Source organism: Ylistrum balloti, unplaced genomic scaffold (assembly GCF_031769215.1).
Source record: "Ylistrum balloti isolate Yb309-2 unplaced genomic scaffold, AGI_CSIRO_Ybal_v1 Utg371184, whole genome shotgun sequence".
In the NCBI taxonomy this organism is placed as follows: domain Eukaryota; kingdom Metazoa; phylum Mollusca; class Bivalvia; order Pectinida; family Pectinidae; genus Ylistrum; species Ylistrum balloti.
In genome coordinates, this window is record NW_026782645.1 from 373,099 (window position 1) to 386,592 (window position 13,494).

Genomic DNA, 13,494 nt, shown 5'->3' on the forward strand with positions numbered 1-13,494 from the left:
TTTTGAAAACTAGGGGGCGATAGAGGAAAGTCCAAAGAGATAGAATGTATGTATTAAAATATGAAAAGAGAAGATTTTTCAAAATCAAGTGTCACACTCTTACATACGTAATACTTATACAATAAACAGCTAGCGGTCTTATAGAATGAAGATTTTATCTGCTATTATCAGTTAAATCAAGATAATATATTCCTACCGTAAGAAATGAAAACAAAAGCTGAGCTGTTCTATATCAATGCAGTAAATAGTGATCTTTGAGAGTGTATATGTATTTTGAGTGTATGTAAAAATGCTTCGGCTCTTTTGATCGGTGTAGATGTTTATATCAATTAGAAGGCACAATCAGGTGTATACTTTGGGATAATATTTATGTCCAATGCAAGTGGGTGTACGTGGGAATTGCAGAACTGATTCATGCATGTGTCCATGTGCTTTTAGCATGTTTAAATAACATCTTGTATTTCTTTTTGATATATTTTTTATTACGATCAATATATGGTCAACAACAATTACATACATACGAATATATAGAGACATGAAATACTCACCTTTGTTGTCATATAAACACTTCAACAAGATGACAACTCTTATATTCGCAGGATCTCGTACACGGGTATTTTGTTCGTGGCTTCCGCGTGAACAGGATGCGCTTCCCAATTACATCACCAGTAAAGATAATTCCAAGAACCAGACACTTTATACGCCATCCAGTAACATACCTGCCTATTTACAGGCCTGTCAAACGAAGACATTTACCCACAGTCGGTCATCATGTCCCAAATAATCAACGTCATACACAGAAAGGCATTCCAGATAAAGATAAGGCAGTTGAGTCTAAAAGTTCTCTTGAAACAATGACTGCTTTGTTTGATGGTATTGAAAGGTTATTAAACAAATCTGCGTTTACTGACGTCCAGTTTATCGTACGTAACACAAAACAGGGTAAGTTATCCCCCAAAACTGCATTAAATTTACAAGACGTAAATGCACTATTTCCGGCAAATGATCAGACAGAAATGGAAGCTCGGTACAAAGGTATCAGCGCAAGTGAAAAGAATTATAACAAAACAAAAGTTCAGATTATTTCGAGATTGAGAAATGGTGAGTCTGTCATGGATAACAACCGTTTGCTTTTGATTGCAAAATCTTTTCTCAACACAAAGTCGGATACGACAAACACGTTAAACGATGGTGACACCGTAATATCATCTAGAGTACGAGATATCCGACCTGTTGGAGTTACTGAATCGATGAAACTATCTCTCCCCGATCCTCAAAATGTCCCTTTCTCTGGTCGACAATCGCCTGAAACTATAACTTACAGAATTGTGGGAAATAACGTTGGAATAAACATGCATAGTGTTCGAAAACAAAACACGAACTCCACTGATTCTAATAACCATTATATATTTAGCAAAAGAAGAGACACTCCGAGAACTGATGTCTCGCAATCTTTACAACGGTCTTTCAGTGAACCAGGATATGTCGTGTCTTCTTTCCGGAGGCAAGGGAGGAGGGTGGATTCAAGATCAACTCGGAGAGAGAGGGACAATCTACCATTATTACCTCTATATTCCCCAACTGAGAAATACAAGGAGGATGCCAACTCAGAGTTATTGCCAAACTTCAACACTCGAGAAGCTGCTAGATACGATTGGCATTTTACTCAGGAGGGTCCAAATACTAGCAGATATATAACTAATGATGGATTTAATTCACCAAAGACTAACAAACAAAGGGACGTAACTCACTCACAGTTTAGTGATAACGGCAGCGGTTTCATCAAAGGAAATTTTCTGTTAAACAACCAGGTTTTATCGTGTGTTTGTCAGCCTCCAACTGATTCCGTGTCTAACATGCACGTACAGAAACAAAACTAAGTATGAGACCAACAGTTTTCTCCTGAACTCCAAAATGCAATAAAAAAATGTTCGTGAGGATCGTGTTTTCATAGCTTTTATGTGTTTCATTCCTTTCAACAAAAATGACATTCAAATTTCACTTTATTAAAAGTTAAAGTAGGTAAATTATTATAATGATTTTATATTTTGTTGTGAAAAAAAGTAAATGGTAATCTTCGGATTTTAATTAATTTTTTCTTTTAATAATTATAAAACGTTTTATGAAACAGACCTTAGAATGTCTTAGATTTGATATTCCGGGACCGCAAAAATTTTCATCACATAAGTTAGAAAAGTGATTATATTCTGACAGGTTTTAAAGTATGAATATAAAGAAAAAACTCAAACGGAGTCAGCCATTTTTTTGCGCCAATTCAATTGATGACGTAACGTCATTGTCCATGTTATGACATCACAATCGATTTCTGACTGGTGCAGCCAATGAAAAAGCTCTAGGTTATATCACCCTAATGATAAATTCATTCACAGGCGGATTACAAAATAATTTTGCTTAAACAATAAGTCTAGATATGGTAGGCCATTAAATAAGAGTTATTTGCATGATATAGATATGTACATGCGCTTATCATTGGGATACCTTGGTATTGGTGCAGACAAAATACCAATATGTCAACACAATCATAACCCTACCTCAAATTCAATTAGGCAAAATATGAATAAAAAAGCGATTTGCCTGCGGAGTCATGAAACAGTCAAAGGAGACTAAGGCCAGGTGTTCCAGAAGAGTAAACGTCTCCTGCTTCATTGATGGACATCTATCACAGAATCTTGGTCAATCCAAGTTAGTAAATATATGTTCTCAATTGATTCTTAAACTGAATAATTAAATCAACACATATTAGATTTCACATAAACTTTTATTTTGACAGAAAACGGATTTTGCCGCAACATTTATTTTCACCGAAATATACAATATGGCTACTTAATACAAACGACACATGACAAAATCTTGTCGTTCTCGTAAGGAGGACATTTTAACGCCCCACACTTTGTCACCACAGGGTAGAATAACTTGCCGTTATCATCGCTCATTCCCCCTCCAACGACAGTCTCGGGATGTTCGTCAACGCAAACGTATTGTGACGCAGCATTGTGTTTATGATAACCGGATGCCAAATAGCCACGGTACGCCTCCTGCCACCCCTGATAGCAGGACGTGCGTGCTGGTATCATTATTGAAGTAGAATGGGCTGACGCTCGGCAAACTGCACACGGAACTTCTCGCTTGGTGTCGGGAACATTGAAAATGATTGTATTTTCATACTCAGAGCCGTACATGAAGGCAGAGACTTTTGACGGTATATTTACGTGGCGTCCCCAAGTAGGGTCAGAAGGGAGACACACAAAGTCAACAGCTGCTCCTGTATGAGTGTAGTGAGACCCTCCAGCGTAACCTTAACAAATGAAAAATGAAAAAAACATCAACCAATAGTACTTTTATTATTAGAAATGAAACACTCAACAATATCGATCGAAAAGATGTCAATAATAAGCAAAAAACTCCATAAACAACAGCAAAAAATAACGATATGTCACTTTGTATGTCAGAATATGGCCAGTCTAATATCATTCGGGTAGAAAAAAAATCAAGAAAATACCAACATAAGCATCATCCAAACTCAAATGCTGTAAAACCAGGGCAAAAAATAAAGAAGAGAAAGATTTACACAGAGACTCCTGAAAAAGTACAAGGAATTCCGGAAGGTGTTCCGGAAAAGTAAGCGTCTTCTGCTTCATCGACGACATCTGCCACGTAAAATTGGTCAATCCGTGTAAGTAATGTCAGGTTCTCAAACAGGACAAGGTATACAACAAAGGAACCAACAGACAAAGTAACGAGCATCAAACACGTCCAGCGTCATATCGCACAAATCAATATTTTTCTCAATGAGATCACTATTGCGACCATAAAACTTCCCCATAATTTTCAACAATCTGCATCCTTTTAGAAGACCGGAAATAAATATTACGATATAGCAGGGAATGTGATATAAATGAATCACATGTTATGCTAATCAGAGTTACAAAAATATAAAACAATTACTGGGCATTATATTCTTTCTCGGAATCTACTGATATCTGTTGGTCTCCTCGGACCTCCTTCTGATATCTGTTAGTCTCCTCGGACCTCCTTCTGATATCTGTTAGTCTCCTCGGACCTCCTTCTGATATCTGTTGGTCTCCTCGGACCTCCTTCTGATATCTGTTAGTCTCCTCGGACCTCCTTCTGATATCTGTTAGTCTCCTCGGACCTCCTTCTGATATCTGTTAGTCTCCTCGGACCTCCTTCTGATATCTGTTAGTCTCCTCGGACCTCCTTCTGATATCTGTTAGTCTCCTCGGACCTCCTTCTGATATCTATTAGTCTCCTCGGACCTCCTTCTGATATCTATTAGTCTCCTCGGACCTCCTTCTGATATCTATTAGTCTCCTCGGACCTCCTTCTGATATCTATTAGTCTCCTCGGACTCCGTTACAACATTCGCCTTAATGAACATTCTGTAACTTCAAATCCATATTTCATCTGAATGTGTATTTAAAAAATGGATGCACTGTTGAGTCATACTTCTTGAGATTTCGTTGTTCTGACAACTGTACCTTCCTAAAAGAAATGCTTACCTGAGTAAACCAAATCTGTTGTGTTACCCGAACAGTTTTCTCTGCCCCATCGCGTATATGTTACCGCCACTTCAGCTGAAAAAGAAAAATGAAGACAACGATTACCTCTGAATATTATGATACACAAGTGTTCACGGGACGGAAAAATTCACGGCAATTTCAAGTCAAAGGGAACCATATCATGGTATTGATATAAATACCAACTTGTTAATACAACAATAATTAATCTCACGGAAAAGACATCATTTCCTGCTACTACAATAAACCTAGCGAAATTGAAAGTGTAGTAGGAGCAAGTGCAGCAGAATGACATCCGATTTATAACCTAACATATGTATCATACAGCATTTCAAACCATACTCACCACAAACTCCAAATTATTTCAACAAGGTATTGTTAACTCAATGTGTACCTTTTGTAACTTAGGAAGAAAAAAACACCTTTGATGATCTAATGTGGGCATGTCACGAAGAGCACAAATTACTATAAAACCTAAAAAGGCTTCGAAATGCACTATACATGTATATATCTTTTGCAATAAATAGCCAATCTCTCCTGTTCGGGTCTGTCCACGGAAGAAGACATTATTTCATGTCAAACAAAACAGCATTTCTCATCATCAAACGATATATTTACAGAACCCGATGACTTTTATAAATATGATATATAACTACAACATGAAAAAATAATAAAAGTGACTTTGTCCATTACACCGAAACGTTCCCCTTTACATAACCTAAAACACTGTCCATTACACCGAAACGTTCCCCTTTACATAGCCTCAAACATTGTCCATTACACCGAAACGTTCCCCTTTACATAGCCCCAAACATTGTCCATAACACCGAAACGTTCCCATTTACATAGCCTCAAACATTGTCTGTTACACCGAAACGTTCCCATTTACATAGCCTCAAACATTGTCTGTTACACCGAAACGTTCCCATTTACATAGCCTCAAACACTGTCCATTACACCGAAACGTTCCCCTTTACATAGCCTCAAACATTGTCCATTACACCGAAACGTTCCCCATTACATAGCCCCAAACATTGTCCATAACACCGAAACGTTCCCATTTACATAGCCTCAAACATTGTCTGTTACACCGAAACGTTCCCATTTACATAGCCTCACACATTGTCTGTTACACCGAAACGTTCCCATTTACATAGCCTCAAACACTGTCCATTACACCGAAACGTTCCCCTTTACAAAGCCTCAAACATTGTCTATTACACCGAAACGTTCCCCTTTACATAGCCTCAAACATTGTCCATTACACCGAAACGTTCCCATTTACATAGCCTCATATATTGTCTGTTACACCGAAACGAAACGTTCCCATTAACATAGCCTCAAACATTGTCTGTTACACCGAAACGTTCCCATTTACATAGCCTCAAACATTGTCTATTACACCGAAACATTCCCCTTTACATAGTCTCAAACATTGTCCATTACACCGAAACGATCCCATTTACATAGCCTCAAACATTGTCTATTACACCGAAACGTTCCCATTTACATAACCTCAAACATTGTCCATTACACCGAAACGTTCCCATTTACATAGCCTCAAACATTGTCTGCTACACCGAAACGTTCCCATTTACATAGCCTCAAACATTGTCTATTACACCGAAACGTTACCCTTTACATAGCCTCAAACATTGTCTATTACACCGAAACGTTCCCCTTTACATAGCCTCAAACATTGTCTGTTACATCGAAACGTTCCCATTTACATAGCCTCAAACATTGTCTGTTACACCGAAACGTTCCCATTTACATAGCCTCAAACATTGTCTATTACACCGAAACGTTCCCATTTACATAGCCTCAAACATTGTCTATTACACCGAAACGTTCCCCTTTACATAGCCTCAAACATTGTCTGTTACATCGAAACGTTCCCATTTACATAGCCTCAAACATTGTCTGTTACACCGAAACGTTCCCCTTTACATAGCCTCAAATATTGTCCATTACACCGAAACGTTCCCATTTACATAGCCTCAAACATTGTCTATTACACCGAAACGTTCCCATTTACATAGCCTCAAACATTGTCTGTTACACCGAAACGTTCCCCTTTACATAGCCTTACATAGTTCCCATTTACATAGCCTCAAACATTGTCCATTACACCGAAACGTTCCCATTTACATAGCCTCAAACATTGTCTGTTACACCGAAACGTTCCCATTTACATAGCCTCAAACATTGTCTGTTACACCGAAACGTTCCCCTTTACATAGCCTCAAACATTGTCTGTTACACCGAAACGTTCCCATTTACATAGCCTCCAATATTGTCTGTTACACCGAAACGTTCCCATTTACATAGCCTCAAATATTGTCATGTTACACCGAAACGTTCCCATTTACATAGCCTCAAACATTGTCTGTTACATCGAAACGTTCCCATTTACATAGCCTCCAATATTGTCTGTTACACCGAAATGTTCCCATTTACATAGCCTCAAACATTGTCTATTACACCGAAACGTTCCCATTTACATAGCCTCAAACATTGTCTATTACACCGAAACGTTCCCCTTTACATAGCCTCAAACATTGTCTGTTACATCGAAACGTTCCCATTTACATAGCCTCAAACATTGTCTGTTACACCGAAACGTTCCCATTTACATAGCCCCAAACATTGTCCATTACACCGAAACGTTCCCATTTACATAGCCTCAAACATTGTCTATTACACCGAAACGTTCCCATTTACATAGCCTCAAACATTGTCTGTTACACCGAAACGTTCCCCTTTACATAGCCTCAAATATTGTCCATTACACCGAAACGTTCCCATTTACATAGCCTCAAATATTGTCCATTACACCGAAACGTTCCCATTTACATAGCCTCAAATATTGTCTGTTACACCGAAACGTTCCCATTTACATAGTCTCAAACATTGTCTGTTACACCGAAACGTTCCCCTTTACATAGCCTCAAACATTGTCTGTTACACCGAAACGTTCCCATTTACATAGCCTCCAATATTGTCTGTTACACCGAAACGTTCCCATTTACATAGCCTCAAATATTGTCATGTGACACCGAAACGTTCCCATTTACATAGCCTCAAACATTGTCTGTTACACCGAAACGTTCCCATTTACATAGCCTCAAACATTGTCTATTGCACCGAAACGTTCCCATTTACATAGCCTCAAACATTGTCCATTACACCGAAACGTTACCCTTTACATAGCCTCAAACATTGTCTATTACACCGAAACGTTCCCATTTACATAGCCTCAAACATTGTCTGTTACACCGAAACGTTCCCATTTACATAGCCTCAAACATTGTCTATTGCACCGAAACGTTCCCATTTACATAGCCTCAAACATTGTCCATTACACCGAAACGTTACCCTTTACATAGCCTCAAACATTGTCTATTACACCGAAACGTTCCCCTTTACATAGCCTCAAACATTGTCTGTTACATCGAAACGTTCCCATTTACATAGCCTCCAATATTGTCTGTTACACCGAAATGTTCCCATTTACATAGCCTCAAACATTGTCTATTACACCGAAACGTTCCCATTTACATAGCCTCAAACATTGTCTATTACACCGAAACGTTCCCCTTTACATAGCCTCAAACATTGTCTGTTACATCGAAACGTTCCCATTTACATAGCCTCAAACATTGTCTGTTACACCGAAACGTTCCCCTTTACATAGCCTCAAATATTGTCCATTACACCGAAACGTTCCCATTTACATAGCCTCAAACATTGTCTATTACACCGAAACGTTCCCATTTACATAGCCTCAAACATTGTCTGTTACACCGAAACGTTCCCCTTTACATAGCCTCAAATATTGTCCATTACACCGAAACGTTCCCATTTACATAGCCTCAAATATTGTCCATTACACCGAAACGTTCCCCTTTACATAGCCTCAAATATTGTCTGTTACACCGAAACGTTCCCATTTACATAGCCTCAAACATTGTCTGTTACACCGAAACGTTCCCCTTTACATAGCCTCAAACATTGTCTGTTACACCGAAACGTTCCCATTTACATAGCCTCAAACATTGTCTGTTACACCGAAACGTTCCCATTTACATAGCCTCCAATATTGTCTGTTACACCGAAACGTTCCCATTTACATAGCCTCAAATATTGTCATGTGACACCGAAACGTTCCCATTTACATAGCCTCAAACATTGTCTGTTACACCGAAACGTTCCCATTTACATAGCCTCAAACATTGTCTATTGCACCGAAACGTTCCCATTTACATAGCCTCAAACATTGTCCATTACACCGAAACGTTCCCCTTTACATAGCCCCAAACATTGTCTGTTACACCGAAACGTTCCCATTTACATAGCCTCAAACATTGTCTGTTACACCGAAACGTTCCTATTTACATAGCCTCAAACATTGTCTGTTACACCGAAACGTTCCCATTTACATAGTCTCAAACATTGTCTGTTACACCGAAACGTTCCCATTTACATAGCCTCAAACATTGTCTATTACACCGAAACATTCCCCTTTACATAGCCCCAAACATTGTCCATTACACCGAAACGTTCCCCTTTACATAGCCTCAAACATTGTCTATTACACTGAAAAGTTCCCCTTTACATAGCCTTAAACATTGTCTGTTACACCGAAACGTTCCCCTTTACATAGCCTCAAACATTGTCCATTACACCGAAACGTTCCCCTTTACATAGCCTCAAACATTGTCCATTACACCGAAACGTTCCCCTTTACATAGCCCCAAACATTGTCCATTACACCGAAACGTTCCCCTTTACATAGCCCCAAACATTGTCCATTACACCGAAACGTTCCCCTTTACATAGCTTCAAACATTGTCCATTACATTGAAACGTTCCCCTTGACATAGCCTCAAACATTGTCTATTACACCGAAACATTCCCCTTTACATAGCCCCAAACATTGTCCATTACACCGAAACGTTCCCATTTACATAGCCTCAAACATTGTCTATTACACCGAAACGTTCCCATTTACATAGCCTCAAACATTGTCTATTACACCGAAACGTTCCCCTTTACATAGTCTCAAACATTGTCCATTACACCGAAACGTTCCCATTTACATAGCCTCAAACATTGTCTATTACACCGAAACGTTCCCATTTACATAGCCTCAAACATTGTCTATTACACCGAAACGTTCCCCTTTACATAGCCTCAAACATTGTCTATTACACCGAAACGTTCCCCTTTACATAGCCCCAAACATTGTCCATTACACCGAAACGTTCCCATTTACATAGCCTCAAACATTGTCTATTACACCGAAACGTTCCCATTTACATAGCCCCAAACATTGTCTATTACACTGAAACGTTCCCATTTACATAGCCTCAAACATTGTCTGTTACACCGAAACGTTCCGCATTACATAGCCTCAAACATTGTCTATTACACTGAAACTTTCCCCTTTACATAGCCCCAAACATTGTCCATTACATTCAAACATTCCCCTTTACATAGCCTCAAACATTGTCTATTACACTGAAACATTCGCCTTTACATAGCCTCAAACATTGTCTATTACACTGAAACATTCCCCTTAACATAGCCTCAAACATTGTCCATTACACCGACACGTTCCCCTTTACATAGCCTCAAACATTGTCCATTACATTGAAACATTCCCCTTTACATAGCCCCAAACATTGTCTATTACATTGAAACATTCCCCTTTACATAGCCTCAAACATTGTCTATTACACTGAAACATTCCCCTTAACATAGCCTCAAACATTGTCCATTACACCGAAACGTTCCCCTTTACATAGCCCCAAAAATTGTCTATTATACCGAAACGTTCCCCTTTACATAGCCCCAAACATTGTCCATAACACCGAAACGTTCCCCTTTACATAGCCCCAAACATTGTCCATTACACCGAAACGTTCCCCTTTACATAGCCTCAAACATTGTCTATTTGTCTATTACACCGAAACGTTCCCATTTACATAGCCTCAAACATTGTCCATTACACCGAAACGTTCCCCTTTACATAGCCTCAAACATTGTCCATTACACCGAAACGTTCCCCTTTACATAGCCCCAACCATTGTCCATTACACCGAAACGTTCCCCTTTACATAGCCCCAAACATTGTCCATTACACCGAAACGTTCCCCTTTACATAGCTTCAAACATTGTCCATTACATTGAAACGTTCCCCTTTACATAGCCTCAAACATTGTCCATTACATTGAAACATTCCCCTTTACATAGCCTCAAACATTGTCTATTACACTGAAACATTCCCCTTTACATAGCCTCAAACATTGTCCATTACATTGAAACATTCCCCTTTACATAGCCTCAAACATTGTCCATTACACCGAAACGTTCCCCTTTACATAGCTTCAAACATTGTCCATTACATTGAAACATTCCCCTTTACATAGCCTCAAACATTGTCCATTACACCGAAACGTTCCCCTTTACATAGCTTCAAACATTGTCCATTACACCGAAACGTTCCCCTTTACATAGCCCCAAACATTGTCCATTACACCGAAACGTTCCCCTTTACATAGCTTCAAACATTGTCCATAACACCGAAACGTTCCCATTTACATAGCCTCAAACATTGTCCATTACCTTGAAACTTTGATGACCACTGAAGGTTGAAATTATTGGACATGTAATTTATTCGAAAAAAAAACAGGCCTAAGTGTAAGTTACCCTTTCCAAGTTTTAACAGTGGTAAACGCATACTGTTCTTTTGCAGAATTTTGCAAGAAAGTTTAAAAAAAAAAATAAACAAGAAAACGATATGATGATGTTTATAACTTTTGGAACCTTCGATTTAACGCTATCGCACTAATGTACTGTCATTGACATTAAAACTCAATATCTATTATGAGATATATGAAACTGAAAGTGACATACAGACATTTCCGACCATGAGTAGAGCTTTACACACGTAATGAGTTTTCAAGAGACCGGTTGCAAATTGTGAGACAATAATCCCAGGATAATATTTCAAAAGCTATGAAAATAAAGGACAGTGAGTTGTTAAAAAAACTGTTGAACCTTGATGCTATTCTGGGGAAAATGCACATTACAAAGTCTTCCTATTAATAATGTTGGCCCAAGGGAAGTAACTCCCACAGAAAAAAGAAACTCCGTCAAAATTGTGTATAGGACAAGACAATTTCGTGGTGTAATAATATTTGAAAGAGATTGAAGGAAAATTGAACTTTCCTGGACAATATTAAGTTTAAATTCATACGCACGAATGAGAGAGAGAAATTATCCGCACTTGATGCTCAGATTTTTTTTGAAGATTAAGTATCAAACTTTGTTTGCTCAGATCAGCCGTCGTCACGTGGAACCCATGTACACCGTATATAGAATGCGAATGCATTTACCATGATGAACCTCAGTCTCCAGTAATAGGATATTGGACTGTAATTCTGTGATTTTAGATTCGAACTTGCTCAGGTCAGTCTTTTGTACTGAAAAAGACAAAGAAACTCACCAGTTTAGTAGGAAATGTATAAATACATCCGATTTAAGGACAGTATACATTACGTTACGTAGACGTGGTACAGTTATTGAAATACAACTTTCGTGACACAAATAAGCAAAACTGATTTTTTTTTACCCGTTGACGAATATATTCAGAATGTTGTAGAAGATATGATAAAGTTTTTGTAAAGTAACCGGGATGGGGAGGTGGGGCTGACAATAGCAACACTCTGATAAATCTACACATTTTCGATTTTTGGTGTCTATTGGTCAAGATTAAAATATTTAAGGTCAAAGGTTACCTTTGACGACTTGTGAATTAACAACAGATATCTATGGAACCTCCTCATCAATTGATATCAGATCCACACCGTGACAGGACAGTATCACAACAACAACGTCTACATCTTATTCGATTTTGGTGGTCTAGGTTAAAGGTCAAAAGTCAATAGTTGACCTCTTTGCAAAAAAGAAGGTTGATCTAGACTAATTCGGAGTGGGAGGTATAATTTATAATAGTCTCTGTTCACTTTGCTAACTGACGCCATCGATATTTCAATGTATGATACCGTCAACGGAAGAAAAAGTTAGAATAATAATTTTGTCAAATTCATAGAGGAGGATATAAAATCTGGCTTTGCAAGGAGTACACATGTGTTATCTCTTACGGGTAACAGATGATTCACAACAAGTTAACTTTAGTTTTCTTTGGTTTGATTCAGTGTGTATTTATTTTGGATAGTGGTTATTACCACTTAAAAATACAATTAATAAATAATCTCACCTTCATTATGTTCCAAAATGGCGGCAGTATTATTTATGAAAGCTTCCGTCAATGTTTTATATACGGAAACCGAAAGTTCAGTGGCATGTTTATTGTCTCGGTACGCGTTGATCGCGTCAGTTAGCTTTCTCTCCACCACTACAAGACCTGCCGCAAGCACAGCAACAAACATCGCTAGGATAAAATCTCTGAAAGCCATGATAACGTCCAAAAACGTAAAACTCAATTCCACACTTGAAATTGTAACGTTTGTATAACGTTATTATGGCGCCTGTTTGTCACTAAACACCACACATACACCTGTTTGTGTTTATTGTGTGTATCGATATGGAACGAACAGGTCACAATTCCTTTAACCACCACTGGCAGGTCTTTTTCTAACCGTTGTTAGCGTCTTGTATGTAAGACAGATCTGCTATGTCAGGATTTCATGCCCTACGCCTACAATACTGTAAAACTGTAGTATAATCTGAAACGTGAACAATTCGAAAGTAACGTTAGAGAGAAACAATTCTTATATCCTAAAACAGGATTGTTATAAAGTCCATGAAAACAAACACAAAAGTGGTTTGACTAAGTGTCGACATCACACACCTACAACCTACCTATACACAAGGAAAATACACGTACTTTTCTGTAAGATACGAG

At 38.3% G+C, this 13,494-nt stretch overlaps 1 pseudogene; it reads right to left on the minus strand.

Moving 5' to 3' along the window:
• Positions 1-2,844: 2,844 nt before the first annotated feature.
• On the minus strand, positions 2,845-13,045 carry LOC132561249 (uncharacterized; annotated as a pseudogene).
• Positions 13,046-13,494: the final 449 nt, after the last annotated feature.